Below are 13,633 nucleotides of genomic sequence, written 5' to 3'. Positions count from 1 at the left end.
ATTCAGGACATGCACTGTACGTGAACGGATTTTACAAATAGATCTTCACATCTCCCTGAAGCAAACAGGTGTAAATTGTCCTTAACCTCATCGCTTTCATCTTCACACATGAAAATAGGCATAAAACCTACTTCCAGAGGCCAGATCAGAGTCAGGTTTAACATTATTCTAGATGCCACATCTGAGCTCAACTCAGACATCCCACCCCTTCACTCCCGTATCTGCTCCACAGAGTACAGTGCTCTTACCATGATGCTGCACTCCAACCACTGGAAATTCAAAGAGCTCCTGAATGGGGACAGTGACCCATGGAAACAGAGTCATGACACTTTATTTTTTTGTTTATTTAAAAAACAAAGCAGGCTTTACTGCAGAATCAGAAGAGGGATACATTGTTAAATGAATTCTGAAATTTATACCCTAAGGTCCAAAAGACCATTTCACCACTCAGTCCAGGTCTCTTTTAGTGTCAATATCACACTGGAGCTGGGTCTCAGGAGATGGAGGATGAAGGACTCTCAACAAGAAAAGTTCCCAAGACCATCTTCTGATGCTCCCCCAGACTGGGCACCTAGCAGGTTCCTGTGAAACCAGCATATCCAGAATTTCTTGGAAACAGATGTGGGAAAACTACAGAACTTGTATTGGCACACAACAGGCAATTTAGGACCAGGAGTCAGGACAGTATCACCTACCCAGAACTGCCCCAAGCATTGAGCTGGGGGGAGGCTTTTCACTATGGCAGATCCCAATCCTCAGGGAAGCCCTCCTCACAAATTCTTGGTCATTTGCCAGGTAGTTCCTGCCACAGAAACCAGGTAAATACTTTTCTTCTTCTTCTTTTTTTGTTTTGTTTTGGTTTTTTGTTTTGTTTCCATTTTTGGTGCACTTTCAGGGTGTTATCTAGACTCCAAACAACCTTTTGGTCAACTGAAGGCAAGCTCTACCCCAGCCAGCACCAGGCCTTTGCTGACACATAGCCAAGGCACCAGGCGGGTGTCAGCTGCAGAGCCAGTGCTTACCACTCTCCTCAGACTCCAGCTGCTGAGCAGTATTGGCATAATAGAAAGAAGGGGAAAACACACAAATAAATCGAAACGACCAGGGACAGCAGCAGCACTGCAAGAACCCTGTGCTGAAGGCAGCTGCCTTCTTGGCTTGGCTTACTGTTGATGCTCTAAGGCTGGAGGATCACAACCTGGCAAAGTGTCCCACATGTATACAAAGCCATGACTTTACCACTAGCAACCTTCTTATCTAGCCAGACTCAGCAGGAAAGGGTAAAGATAAAAGCACATTTTTCCGCTTTGCAGATAGGAAAAGGAGTCAGAGAAATTAAGGCCAAAAATACCACTACTTGGCTTCAAGAAGGTTTTCACTGCCTAAAGAAGGGCTGTTGCTCTTGAAACCTGTGAAGCAGCTGTGGCAGCACTGAAACTAAACTGCAGAAACCAAGCCTCGGCTCAAAGACTAACCCAAGCTCTCCCCTTTAACACATACTTGCGAGTCCTTGTTTATAGCCTAAAGACAAAGCCCAGCTGTTGCCACCACCATTTCTCCATTCAGTCCAGACAACTTCCTTGTGCCAAGGCGGCTGCTCCCTCCAGGAGGGCTGCACAGACACCTCCAATCTCTCACAGGTTTGTTTCTGCTAAGTACATCCACTATTGAGGAAGTAAAAATTGAAAAAAAAAAAAAAAAGAGAAAAAGCAGGAGTCCAAGTTCCCATCCCAGGAATGCTAGAAGTGTCTCATTTTTTGCTGGTGGACACATCTTAGAGAGCAGCAGCAGAGGCCGGCACCACCCCCCCGGCTGCTGCTGGGAGCAGAGGGGATGTTACACCCCAGACTATGCCAGGGACTCTCCCTCCTGTGCTGGGAGAAATCATGGGCACGACAGCAGGCATCTCAGTGCTGCCTTTCCACCTCCAAATCAGTATTTAAAGTTACAATAGGGGAAAATGGCTCCTTTTTGGTAGAAAATTATTTAGTTATGACAATAACCCAGCTGAGCCACAGAGGAGACACATAAGGAGAGCAATTTTTCCTACCTGTGTAGTGAATGAGCCATGTAATTCTTACGCCCCCCCTTCCAGATATGTTGTTACACATTTAAGCAATGTTGCTACAGTCAGTGATTATGACTCAAAAATAGTATTTGTTTTTATTGGGACACTTCTAAAAGCTGTACTCTAATACACTCTGATAGGAACACCATGAACTACTCTGTGTTTCGATGCACACAGCCCGTTTTCCCCTTGCACAGTCTGCAGGCCCTGCGGTGCAGCAGATCAGAAGGCTCCACACTGCTTTGAAGGATTGTGCATTACACATAACTGCTACAGACTGCTTGGTCTGGGAGACAGAGAACATAATACCCTAGCAAAGGGAAGGGATCATTTCTTAAAATTATCTAGATGGCACTCAGTCAGTCTGTATACCAAAAGAGACTTCCAGCCATCATCTGCAATGCATCTGTCTGCTTACACTTCACACCACCCCACTGTCACTGGTAATAAATACAACAGCACAGTAACTCAAGTTTTCTTGCAATTTGATCTATAAAAAAGCAGCTGGCTTCCTTTCCCTCTCCCAGCATTACTCTGGGTTTCCTGATGCTCTTGGAAATCTTACGCAGTTTTCATCAAGCAAGTTGGCACTAGGTAGCTATAAACACCAATTCCAACCCTACCCCTCAAAATATTAATGTCAACATCTCTCACCTATCCTTCACTCTGTGCTGCAAAACAAATGATGAACAGAAGCTTTCTTTACCTTCTTTGCAGTTTTTGGGAGCTACTAACCATAAAGTTAAGACACCACCTAGTTGTATACTCTGCTTAAATGTCTGGCTCTCATGGAGGGAGAAGGATCATATTCAGTAGACCCTGAACATAGCTTCGTCACCTAAGGGTAGACTTCCCACTTGCAAGCAAAATAGGAGCAGGCCAACATGGAAAACTCTTGATCACAAACAGATCCTTATCCTCTTCTTCTCCTTCCCTGAAATGGTGCTTGTAAACCAGACAATTGAAGGCATCCCTTTTGGAAACCTCATCCTATATTTCAGCAGTTCTCTCTCAGTCTGTTGAGATCCATGGGATGCAAAAACAGTGGTCGCATCTCAGCCCTACACCTTACTGCCAATCAGACTAGGAGACAGATTAAGAGCCAATAGGAAGCAGGATAGAAGAAAAGGAAAACCCTGCAGCAAGCAAGAGATGAGGGGCAGGATTAACCTAAAGCCAACTCTAATTTTTGGAAGTAATGAAGAAAGCGTAAATTTCAGTACCCAAGTGCCTGGCTATGGCTCAGCTCTGACCCAGACCTTCATGCTCTCTGCAAATCTTAATGCTTACTTTGAAGGGGAAGAAAATCCCATTACAACTGCTAGAGTAAAATGAACATGTCTCATTTTCCCAGATTTTGTCACACTTTGGTCTATTGCTGTGTAGCCTCCTTTTTCCACCACCTTCAAACCTCCTTGGATTAAGCCCTTCCTCAGGAAGTTTGTCCTTGTTCTGGCCAGGATAGGGTCAATTTTTGCAGTAGCCAGGAGGGGGCATGGCCAGGACTCAAAGTTATTCTATACCATCCCATATCATTGCCGGGGAGGGGGAAAGAGTCTTGTGGCAGAGGAATTGGTTGTTTATTGTCTGGTTTTGGGGGTTTTCCACATGAATAATTTGCCTCTGTTGTACTCTGTGTATTGGTTTGGCACAGCCTGGTTTTGGGTAGCAGGGGGGCCACAAAGCTGTGAGGAAGCTGCTGGAAGCAGATGCATGTCCAGCAGAGCTGATGGCTCTGAAGATGGACATGCTGCTGGCCAGAACTGGGCCAATGAGAGAGGTTGGTAACATCTCTGTGATGACATATTTAAGAAGAATATCAAAACAAAGTCACAAGATTTTGGATTCTAGTCAGAGAAGAGGAGGAGGTGAGAACATGTGAGGAACAACAACATGGAGACACCAAGGTCAGTGCAGAAGGAGGGGGAGGAGGTGCTCCAGGCGCCGGAGCCGATTCCTCTGCAGGCCGTGGTGCAGACCATGGTGAGGCAGCTGTGCCCCTGCAGCCCCTGGGGATCCATGGGATGCAGAGATCCACCCACAGCCCCTGGGGATCCATGGGATGCAGAGATCCACCCGCAGCCCCTGGGGATCCATGGGATGCAGAGATCCACCCGCAGCCCCTGGGGATCCACGGGGGATGCAGAGATCCACCCGCAGCCCCTGGGGATCCATGGGGGATGCAGAGATCCAGCCGCAGCCCCTGGGGATCCATGGGATGCAGAGATCCACCCGCAGCCCCTGGGGATCCATGGGATGCAGAGATCCACCCGCAGCCCCTGGGGATCCCCGGGGGATGCAGAGATCCACCTGCAGCCCCTGGGGATCCATGGGATGCAGAGATCCACCCGCAGCCCCTGGGGATCCACGGGGGATGCAGAGATCCACCCGCAGCCCCTGGGGATCTATGGGGGATGCAGAGATCCACCCACAGCCCCTGGGGATCCGTGGGATGCAGAGATCCACCCGCAGCCCCTGGGGATCCCCGGGGGATGCAGAGATCCAGCCGCAGCCCCTGGGGATCCATGGGATGCAGAGATCCACCCGCAGCCCCTGGGGATCCACGGGATGCAGAGATCCACCCGCAGCCCCTGGGGATCCATGGGATGCAGAGATCCACCCGCAGCCCCTGGGGGAGGTGCCTGTGCCAGAGCGGGTGGATGCCTGGAGGAAGCTGTGATCCAGTGGGAGACCTGGTGGAGAGAGAGGGCCCTGCTTCCAGGCTGGAGCAGCCTGGCCTTGGAGGGATGCACCCCGTGGAAAAGAGACCCACGGCACAGCAGTTTTGGGGGGCTGTGTGCCCGTGGGAGGGGCTCACACTGCAGCAGTTTTGGGGGGCTGTGTGCCCGTGGGAGGGGCCCACACTGGAGAAGTTCAGGAGAACTGTGTCCCGTGGGAGGGACCCTGCGACCTCACAGGGGAAGGACTCCTCTCCCGGAGCAGCAGAAGGAAGTCTCGGTGATGAACTGAGCAGCCCCCGTGCCCCGTCTCCCTGCGCTGTCGGGGCGAAGGAGCGAGGGAGCGGGGGGGGGGGGGGAGGTGTTCAAGGGCGTATTTTACTTCTCATTATCCTCCTCTGATTCTGTTAGGAATAAATTCACTTCGCAACTTAGGTTGAGCCTGCTTTGCCCTTGAAGCGTTTCTTTTGGTCCTTCTTTCTCATGGAGCCTTCGTTAACATTTTTTTTCCTTTTCCCTCCTCTGCCCAGCTGTGGCAGGGGAGGGTGAGTGAGCGGCTCTTGTGGGTGCCTGGTGCTGGGCCAGTGTCAAACCATGACACCTCTGTCACTAGTATTGTTGCTGTTACTATTCATTTTCTTATTGCTGTTTCCAGTAAATTGTTCTTATCTCAACCTGTGATCTTTACCTTCCATGCCTCCAATTCTCCTCTCCATGCAGTCACAGTGAAGAAGGGGGTGAGCGAGCCAGTGGCAGCATGGTTTGAAGAGTCTCAGTGGGAGCACTACATTGGGAAACACCATTCCTAAACCATGACAGTTTTATCCCATCTTCTAGACTAACATCAAGCCTATGGGAAGAGCCAAGGATCCTCCTTTCAAGTCTCCTAAGAGCTGGACCGTGCTAAGAAAACCTAGCTTTCCTCACCACACTCTGCATCATGTACTCTGGTAAGGAAAGGGCCAAGCACTGTTCTCTGGTCTGACCCCTTACATCGGAACACACCCCATGAAGGGAGCTGTATGGCCCACACCCACCTTCTGGGCCATGCCAGACTGCACAGGCCTGGCAGGAAGAGTCAGGTACAAGTTGTTCTGCAGTAGCTTTGACCTTACTTTAGTTCATCCATTGCCTTGTTTTAAAAAGTACAGAACTTCTGTTGTTGTTTTGGTATAGAAATAGTTTATTATTTATGGCATGTTTTTTCAGGGAAATGCATATTTAGGCTTCAGTATAACCTTAAAAGTAGGCTGAAAGTACATCAGGGAATGAGTTGAGCTAATGACTTGCTGTATTAGGTCTGGCTGAGATGGAGCTCATTTTCCCACAGCAGCCCTCACAGTGCTCTGCTTTCTTTGCACTGGGAGGTGGACAGGTCTTGATGACACAGCAGTGTTTTGGCTGCAGCTGAGCAGCACTGGCACAGCATCAGCACTGTCTCCTCAACAGTCCCCCCCCAAGAAGGAGCTGTGGCTAGGCAAGATCCTGGAGGCGACACAAGCAGGGCAGCTGACCCAAATTAACCAAAGGGATATTCCAGACCATATGACATTAGCTCAGATATAAGAGCTAAGTAAAGGAGGAGGAAGGGGGGGCATTGATTATTTAAGACATTTGTCTTTCCAAGCTACCACCCCGTGTGCTGAAGCCCTGCTTCCCCAGAAGTGGCCAGAAAACGCTTGCTGATGCAAGTAGGGAATAAAACTGATTTTACTCTTTGCTTGTGCACATGCAAACTTTCGCTTTAGTAAACTGCCTTATCTCAGCCTATGAATTGTTTCCCACCTTATTTTCTCTCCCCTGTGCAGCTGGGAATGCGAGCGATAGAGCAGCTAGATGGGTACTTTGTGTCAGCCAAGGTGAATCCACCACACTTGCTCAGATTCAGCCTTTGCTTTTTACACTGTTTACTGTGGGAATAAGCTGGTCCTACAGCACAAGTGAGGATCAAAGCATTTAACCTGTACACATCATCTCCTCCCTGCGGTTTGTGCACAAGTATTCTGGGATTTGCACATGGCTGTAATAAGAGGTAAGTCATCAATAACCTCTCCCTCTGTGATCCTCAAGGAATATTTACCCAACTGTCAGAAAAATGAGGCAAGACAGCATTGTCTTGTTCCTAGAACCAGCCCCTCTCTCAAGTGTTAGACACATTTGCTGAAAAAGCAATTAGAGCATGTTAAAACACTTCACTTAATTAAAAATAATCCTCACAGTATCACAAAGGTAAAAGTAATTCAATGTTTTGGTTAAACCCTGAAAATAGAATTGAAGCTTGTGAGGTCAGTCTGTGCATACCAAATAGTGCTTTATTTTTAAAGCATACTAATGGAGATTTGAATGGGCTTTTTGATTACACAATTTATCCTGTAGATAACTATGAAAAATTCATCTCGACACAGATAAAGGTCAGTGTAGAAAGCTTATTTTCATTGTTAAAAACTGGTATATCATAAATATCATCAATATTTTGAATTTCAATGAAAAAGACAAAAGCAGAAAAATTCAAATTTCTTCCATCCTCCAGGGCCTGTCTCTTCTTCAGCTTTACAAATAATACCTTTAGTAAACACCTGGCTCCTTGCATGAGCATGACAGAACAAATCCCCTGCCTTTTTACAAAATGTGGGCGAACTGTTGATATGATCCAGCACTCCCCCAAACTCTCACTTGCAAGTTCTCCCCGCAACACAAAGATGCTGGGCCATATTCGCCCTCCAGCCAGCAGGAGTAGCCTCCAGTATCCCACTGAAGCCTGACTGCAGATTGTCAGTGAGCTCTGTGGTTCTCCAACAGGTAGTTCATGAAGATCTGTTGGGCACATCAACTGCTAGGTATGAGAAGCTGACTGGAAAAGAGAAAAACCCCAGCAAAACAAAAGAAAGAAGAAAAATATGAAAGGAAATTTGTAGTATGCCTTCTTTATTTAAAATTAAATGTGGTAGAATAAGCCATCACCACGACTTTTTTTAACTTAACTGCTTTTTTCTTTTGGTCTCCTTCATGAGGCTTTCAAAGAGAAAGCAACATACAGCTTAACTTTTCCAGGACTAGGCTTTAGTTCCAACTCTCTTAGGAAGACACATAAGAAGTTATTCATAGGAACAAAGCAGAAAAAAAAACCAACCCAAACCAAATTACTCATTTCTTGGCATTCAGATAATAGAAATGCTCTGGGGAGATAAAAACAAAACTTTATTTTTTCACCAATATGCCCCTGTGTAAGAAGGTAAAGTCCACTGCTCTGGACAGCTTTTATTAATTTCATTTTTACTTTTACAGTTTGATGCCAAAATACATTTTTCTTGAAGAAATAAGCCCTGGATCACTAAAGCCAACATCATTTTTACCACTGAATTCAACAAAAGCAAGATCTACGCCATGGTGCTGAGCACATCTATGTCCAGTTATTTTGAGAACATAAATTAACACTGAAGCATCCATCTGGCATAGCAGATTGTTTGGTGTACTTTATCCCCTGCTAATTAATTGATTAGCTCTACTAGGTAACAAGAGAGTTTCCCACCAGGTTCTCCAGTTTCAGAGGACAGGGAGGACAGGCTGCCTGACTGTAGACCTGACCAATAAGGGTTCACACTGATCTCAGTCCTTTGAAAATCCCATCAATAAAACTGGATTCATTGTAGTATGCAGCAAATTCCTTGTTGAGAAACATTTTGGAAAGGAGAGTTGGTTTAATTTATGGATTAAAAACTGTCTTTTGATGAAAGATTTGGAGGTATCAAAACTCTTCTGATTTGACAATGTGGAGAAAAATAAAAGAACCAACAAATTCTACCCATCCCCAAAACCAAGCCCACAAAACAGCACAGGCATCACAGTAAAGGCTGAATGCAGATTCCCAGACCCAGCAGTCTGGGTCCCTTGGACCACCTGGCAGCAGACTCCTGAGCCACTCGCAGCGGTGATGGCAGCCAGGCACCTTGCCCCAGTCCTCTTCTCATGCAGCAATGCTTGAGGGAACTTCTCAGGGCCTTTTGTTTGTAAAGCTCGCCCTCATCCCCAAATACCAGCTCACAAGAGTAATACTTGGGATGGAGCCAGGTAGCTAATGCTGCAAGTGCAGAGTGATCACACCACAGGGCCACAGGATGGGGAAGGACACTCCTGTGTTAACCACACTTCTCATCCCAGCTACCAAGAAAACTTGCTGAAAGCTGAAAACAGAGTTCCATGACTCTGAAAATGCAGAAAGCTCAAGAGATTTGATACATCTTTGTATGCAACATGGCCTGGGAAGCACTTCAAGCAGAAACTATATAGCTTTCAAGGTAAGAACAAAACTGTGGAGGCCGGTGAGCCTACGGTACAAGGGACAAAGAGAGTCCACTAGTGAGACAGTACCAGAAAATCCTCCCTAGGTTTGGGTGACCAGAAAGGCTTCCCCCAGAATGCTCTGCCCTGCTATATTAATGCACCCCAGTTCTGCTCCCCTGGTTGGCCGCTGGCTGCCCCATCCCCTCGCTGCCTTGTATGTTCCATACCCTAGAAAGTTCTCCACTCCAGGTTCCCCCCATTGGCCTTTGCCCCTCACCACTTCCCCAGAGCTTCCCCATCGGTCCCCATTCCCTAGTCCCGCCTTTGTACCGCCCCCGTGCCATCAGATCATTGGTTTCTGGCACTTGCTCCACTCCCGTACTTAAACCTGAGCTCTGTATTGTTCTCGTCTTTGCCTCAAGAACCTTTCACAGTGTAGAAGCAATAAACTGTTCCTGTGGAAATCTGTGCAAAGATCCTTCCCACCTCTTTGCCATCGACCCATATTACTGAAGCTATCCAAGTGTTTGTGTGTGCATGTGTGTGTGTGAGTGTATGCAGCTGATTCTGCTGAGCGGCTTCGCTTTGGAGACGCTTTTTAGAGATCGCAACACCACAAAAAGTTGCAGAGCCAGAGACAGCGATACAAAACAGAAGTTAATCTGCTGAAGCTCACATGCCAGTGTACTTCCTGCACTTTTGCTGGATTTAACCACTGCTAGATGTTCATCTTCAGTTTTTTCCAACTGCAAACTTGTGCTGCTGAAGGAGCAAACACAGCCCTGGGGAAGTCGCAAGAGTGGAGTGCAGCTTCCTTGCCTGGCTCACTGGGTGCATGTCTCTGCCTGCACCTACGGAGCTGCCTGGGCCCAAAGTGGAGCTTTTCCAACAAACCCAGGAAGTCAAAAGTGCTTGCGTCAGAAACTGGGGACTTAACTTACTTGAGACACTAACAATAAGAAAATTATTGCACATGCAAAGGCTCTTGAAGCTTTTCTTTGTATCTCAGTTCAGCAAGGTAAAGGGACATGATTTTACTCCTCTCTGAACTAGCCTGTTTGCATAAGCTAACAAGTTAAAACTCAGAACAAGCTTGAGGATTAACAATTTTTCATCAAAACCCATGTGTCATGGTTTAACCCTGGACAGCAACTCAGCCCCACACAGCTGCCTGCCTCCTCCCCCCACAGTGGGATGGGGAAGGGAACTGGAAGAGTAGAAGAGAAAATTTGTGGGCTGGGATAAAGACAGTTTAATAGTGAAAGCAAAAGCCACACAGACAAGCAAAGCAAAGCAAACCAAACCAAGGAATTCATTCCCACTTCCCGTTGCAGGCAGATGTTCGGGCATCACCAGGACAGCAGGGTTCCATCCCGTGTAATGGTGACTTGGAAAAACAAATGCCATCACTCTGAATGTCCACCCCTCCCTTCTTCCCCTGGCTCTGTATGCTGAGCATGACACCATACCATCTATGATAGCCCTGGGGTCAGCTGGGCTCAGTTGTCCCAGCTGTGTCCCTCCCAACTCCTTGGGTACCCCCAGCCTCCTCACTGGTGGGGTGAGGAGCAGAAAAGGCCTTGGCTCTGTGCAAACACTGCTCAGAGGTAATGAAAACATCCCTGAGTTATCATCACTGTTTCCAGCAGAAATCTGAAACATGGTCCTATACTGGCTGCTGTGCAGAACATTAATCATATCCCAGCCAAGACCAGCACACCCCATAATAAAAACATTCCAAATACACTTTTTAGGAAATACATTGTTCATGGACACCTCCTTTCCAAATTACATTTATCTCCTCATCAAAACTGCATGCTAAGACAAGTCTCAGTGATCTGCATAAGCACTTCAGGGCTGGGACTATGCCTCCCAAATCAGACCTGAAGTTCCTTATCGCACTTCAGTGTGGTACAACAACAAACAAAAACCAAAACCAGAGAGACACAAAAACCCCACCAAACAAAACAAAAACAAAACAAAACAAAAAAACCCTAACAACCCCCCCCAAAACCCCACAAGTGCAAGCAATCTGGAAAGATCTCTTACCAAGCCAATGAGATACTCCTCAAAACAGAAAGTTGATTATATACTGTAGTAATTAAATAAGCAGCCCAGTTCTTTGTCACAGGGCTCCCAGTTCATTGCATAGGATCTGACTGCTGAGAGGGCATGTACACAACTGTTCATTTTTGAGAAAAGGGAGCTGCTCTCTGTACCTATTTTTTGAATATCTGATGTCAAAAATGAGGACTTTTAGTCCCTGGGATCACCACCAAGCTGCCTCAGGCCAACAAGAAGTCTGTACAGTGCAGGATATGGGAAAGAAGTACTATTTGGCTTGTAGGTTCACAAATAACAGAAAAATGAATTTTAAATCTCTCCTACAGGTTGTGAAATCATGGCAGGGAGCCATTCTGATACGTGAACTGCAGTCAGCCTGGCCTCTCACAAGGAAAACATGGCACCTATACTTATTCTGGGTCAGGGTCTTGAACTTCCCACCTGTAACAGGAACCAAACAAGCCTGAAGTACAAGGGAGAGGATTCACATCATACGTGCTGGCCAACCACAAAATCAGGGATGTGATGCAGAAGCTGCCAGAAGGATTGAGTGTAACTTTAAAACAAATGTCTGTCACAAGGAAAACAACTGCAAAACAAAATGCCTTCATCACCCAACCCTCCTGCCTGTGCTCAGCCACTGAGATATGCTGGGCCTCAGCTGGGCACAGGGCTTCAGTCAAGTGATCCTCGGCCATCAAGTGAAGCCTCATGAATGACCAAACACCACTGGCACATAACAGTGGCTCATAACTTCCCCCCACCCCCAAGTATAAAGATAGATAACGAGGCTTATGTGGCCTCAATACCACCCTGACTCCTGGGTTCTGTTTTCCCCCCTGCTCACACTCCCCCAGCAAACACTGAACAACACAAGCTTTGCAGTGCTGTAACACAGCAGCACCACAGCTCAGAGGAGCATGACATGAGGAAAAGATCAGTCACTCTGCTACAAAGGGATGCAAACTGTGGCCTGCCTTATGCTGAGGCAGGACAAGTCTCCTGTGACTGCCAGACAAAACGTCCTGGAAGACAGAAATGCAAAGATCAAGGACAGGAAAAAGAAATTAGGTGTTGCAGAAGGGAGGTGGTTCCCCCACCAGCTCCGAAGCACCCCTGAATAAAAACCGGACATGTATCACACATGCATGTATCTGCTGGCTGGAGAATTTCCTGGTGCTGGTCGAAAGAGCATAGAAGCCACATGGCACAAACAGAAGGGGACCACTGGGCAACCCTGTCCACCATGCTGCAAGGTTTTATGAAGGGCTTAGCCTGAGAGCTCTTTACACAGGGATTTCATGGAAGTTACTTGTTGATGGCACTGTAAATCTTTTGTAATCCAAAGGTGTGTGGCCATTTATCCATTCAAGCACCAGCCAAAATGATAGGAGCAGTTATAATCCTTCAACTGCACAGGCTCAAAACTTGCAGAACTGGCTATTTCAAAGGCAGAAAAGAAGCCTCCTTTCTCCATCACTGTCTTGGGGTGACTTTATGATGTGTATCCCCTATCACCACTCTAGGCCCAGACATGATTCCTGTGCCTGTGTCTTTAAAACTGGGTGCGAGAGAAAGAAAAAAAGCCAGATGAACTTTTCCAAGCAGTCTGTGCTCCAAGGACAGAGAGATTGCTGCTGCTGCAGAGTGGAGGCAAGCACCTTCCTGCTTTTCCCGGCTCTTGGCTCCTTTTATTGGAAGACACAGACAGAGTTAAACTCCTTTGTTTTCCCGGGACTTCGGTTTCTTCTTCTTCTCTTCTGACTGTTCAACAATACCAGAACACACCGCGAGACCTTACACCTTGGCCCGGAGGGGCCCAAGCCAGCCCAGCTCTGAGGAAGAGAAAGCCACACCCACAAAGGACTCTAGAAATGTACCAGGTTCTCTCCACAGCGAGAGGTTTTGTTATTTAGCATTATTCTTTTCCCATTGTGCATTGTCTGTCAAATAAATAGGTTTTTTTCTTTCACTTTCCTCCGAGGAATTTTTTCCTGAACCTGGTGGGGGAGGGGCAGCTGAAACCTGCCTTCTATCAGAGGATGTTCCTTTTGGATGTCCCTCCGAATTTGTCTCAAACTGGGACAATCATTTATTTACTTGCTGTTTCAGTTTCTTCTGCTTGTTAACCAGGGTCTGCCATTGTTCTTCCAAGAAGAGTTTCCAACAGATTCCCTTTGTTACTGAATCCAAGTATTGTTCACCATGTTGATCGCATACCACACAGCTACATACCTCCAGTCTCCCATGCAGGAAATTCCACACTTTGTCAAAAATTGGCTTGAGAAAAGAAATAAAAGCTCTTGATATTCAGACGTCACGTAAGTCTTGTGACCACTATTTATACAGCCATGAATATTTAGTTTAAATCTCTATTGCATGAGACCCACACTTTCATTATTCTTATCTCAAAGTCAATCAAATAATGCTTCTCTGGTATCCAAAGCCCCCACACCAGTTTTCTTCAGAACCATACTCACACCTAGAGTTTAAATCAAAATCTTTTGGTCAGAGGAGAAAGCAATGGGAAGCAGCTTGACAA

General features: G+C 46.8%; 1 protein-coding gene and 1 long non-coding RNA gene across 6 annotated transcripts in view; one reads left to right on the top strand and one right to left on the bottom strand.

Annotated features, from left to right (window-relative positions):
• Nucleotides 1–13,633, bottom strand: part of CASTOR2 (cytosolic arginine sensor for mTORC1 subunit 2) — a 142,725-nt gene that overhangs the window by 102,628 nt on the left and 26,464 nt on the right. The window lies entirely within an intron of this gene.
• Nucleotides 3,923–9,095, top strand: LOC138120762 (uncharacterized). The gene is made up of 4 exons (XR_011155957.1): nt 3,923–3,975; nt 5,584–5,696; nt 6,555–6,778; nt 8,032–9,095. It is a non-coding gene; the product is annotated as an uncharacterized lncRNA (long non-coding RNA).

This window comes from Aphelocoma coerulescens, chromosome 19 (assembly GCF_041296385.1).
Source record: "Aphelocoma coerulescens isolate FSJ_1873_10779 chromosome 19, UR_Acoe_1.0, whole genome shotgun sequence".
In the NCBI taxonomy this organism is placed as follows: Eukaryota; Metazoa; Chordata; class Aves; order Passeriformes; family Corvidae; genus Aphelocoma; species Aphelocoma coerulescens.
Note: the sequence above shows the minus strand (reverse complement) of the source record. Positions and strands in the feature narration are given on the sequence as shown.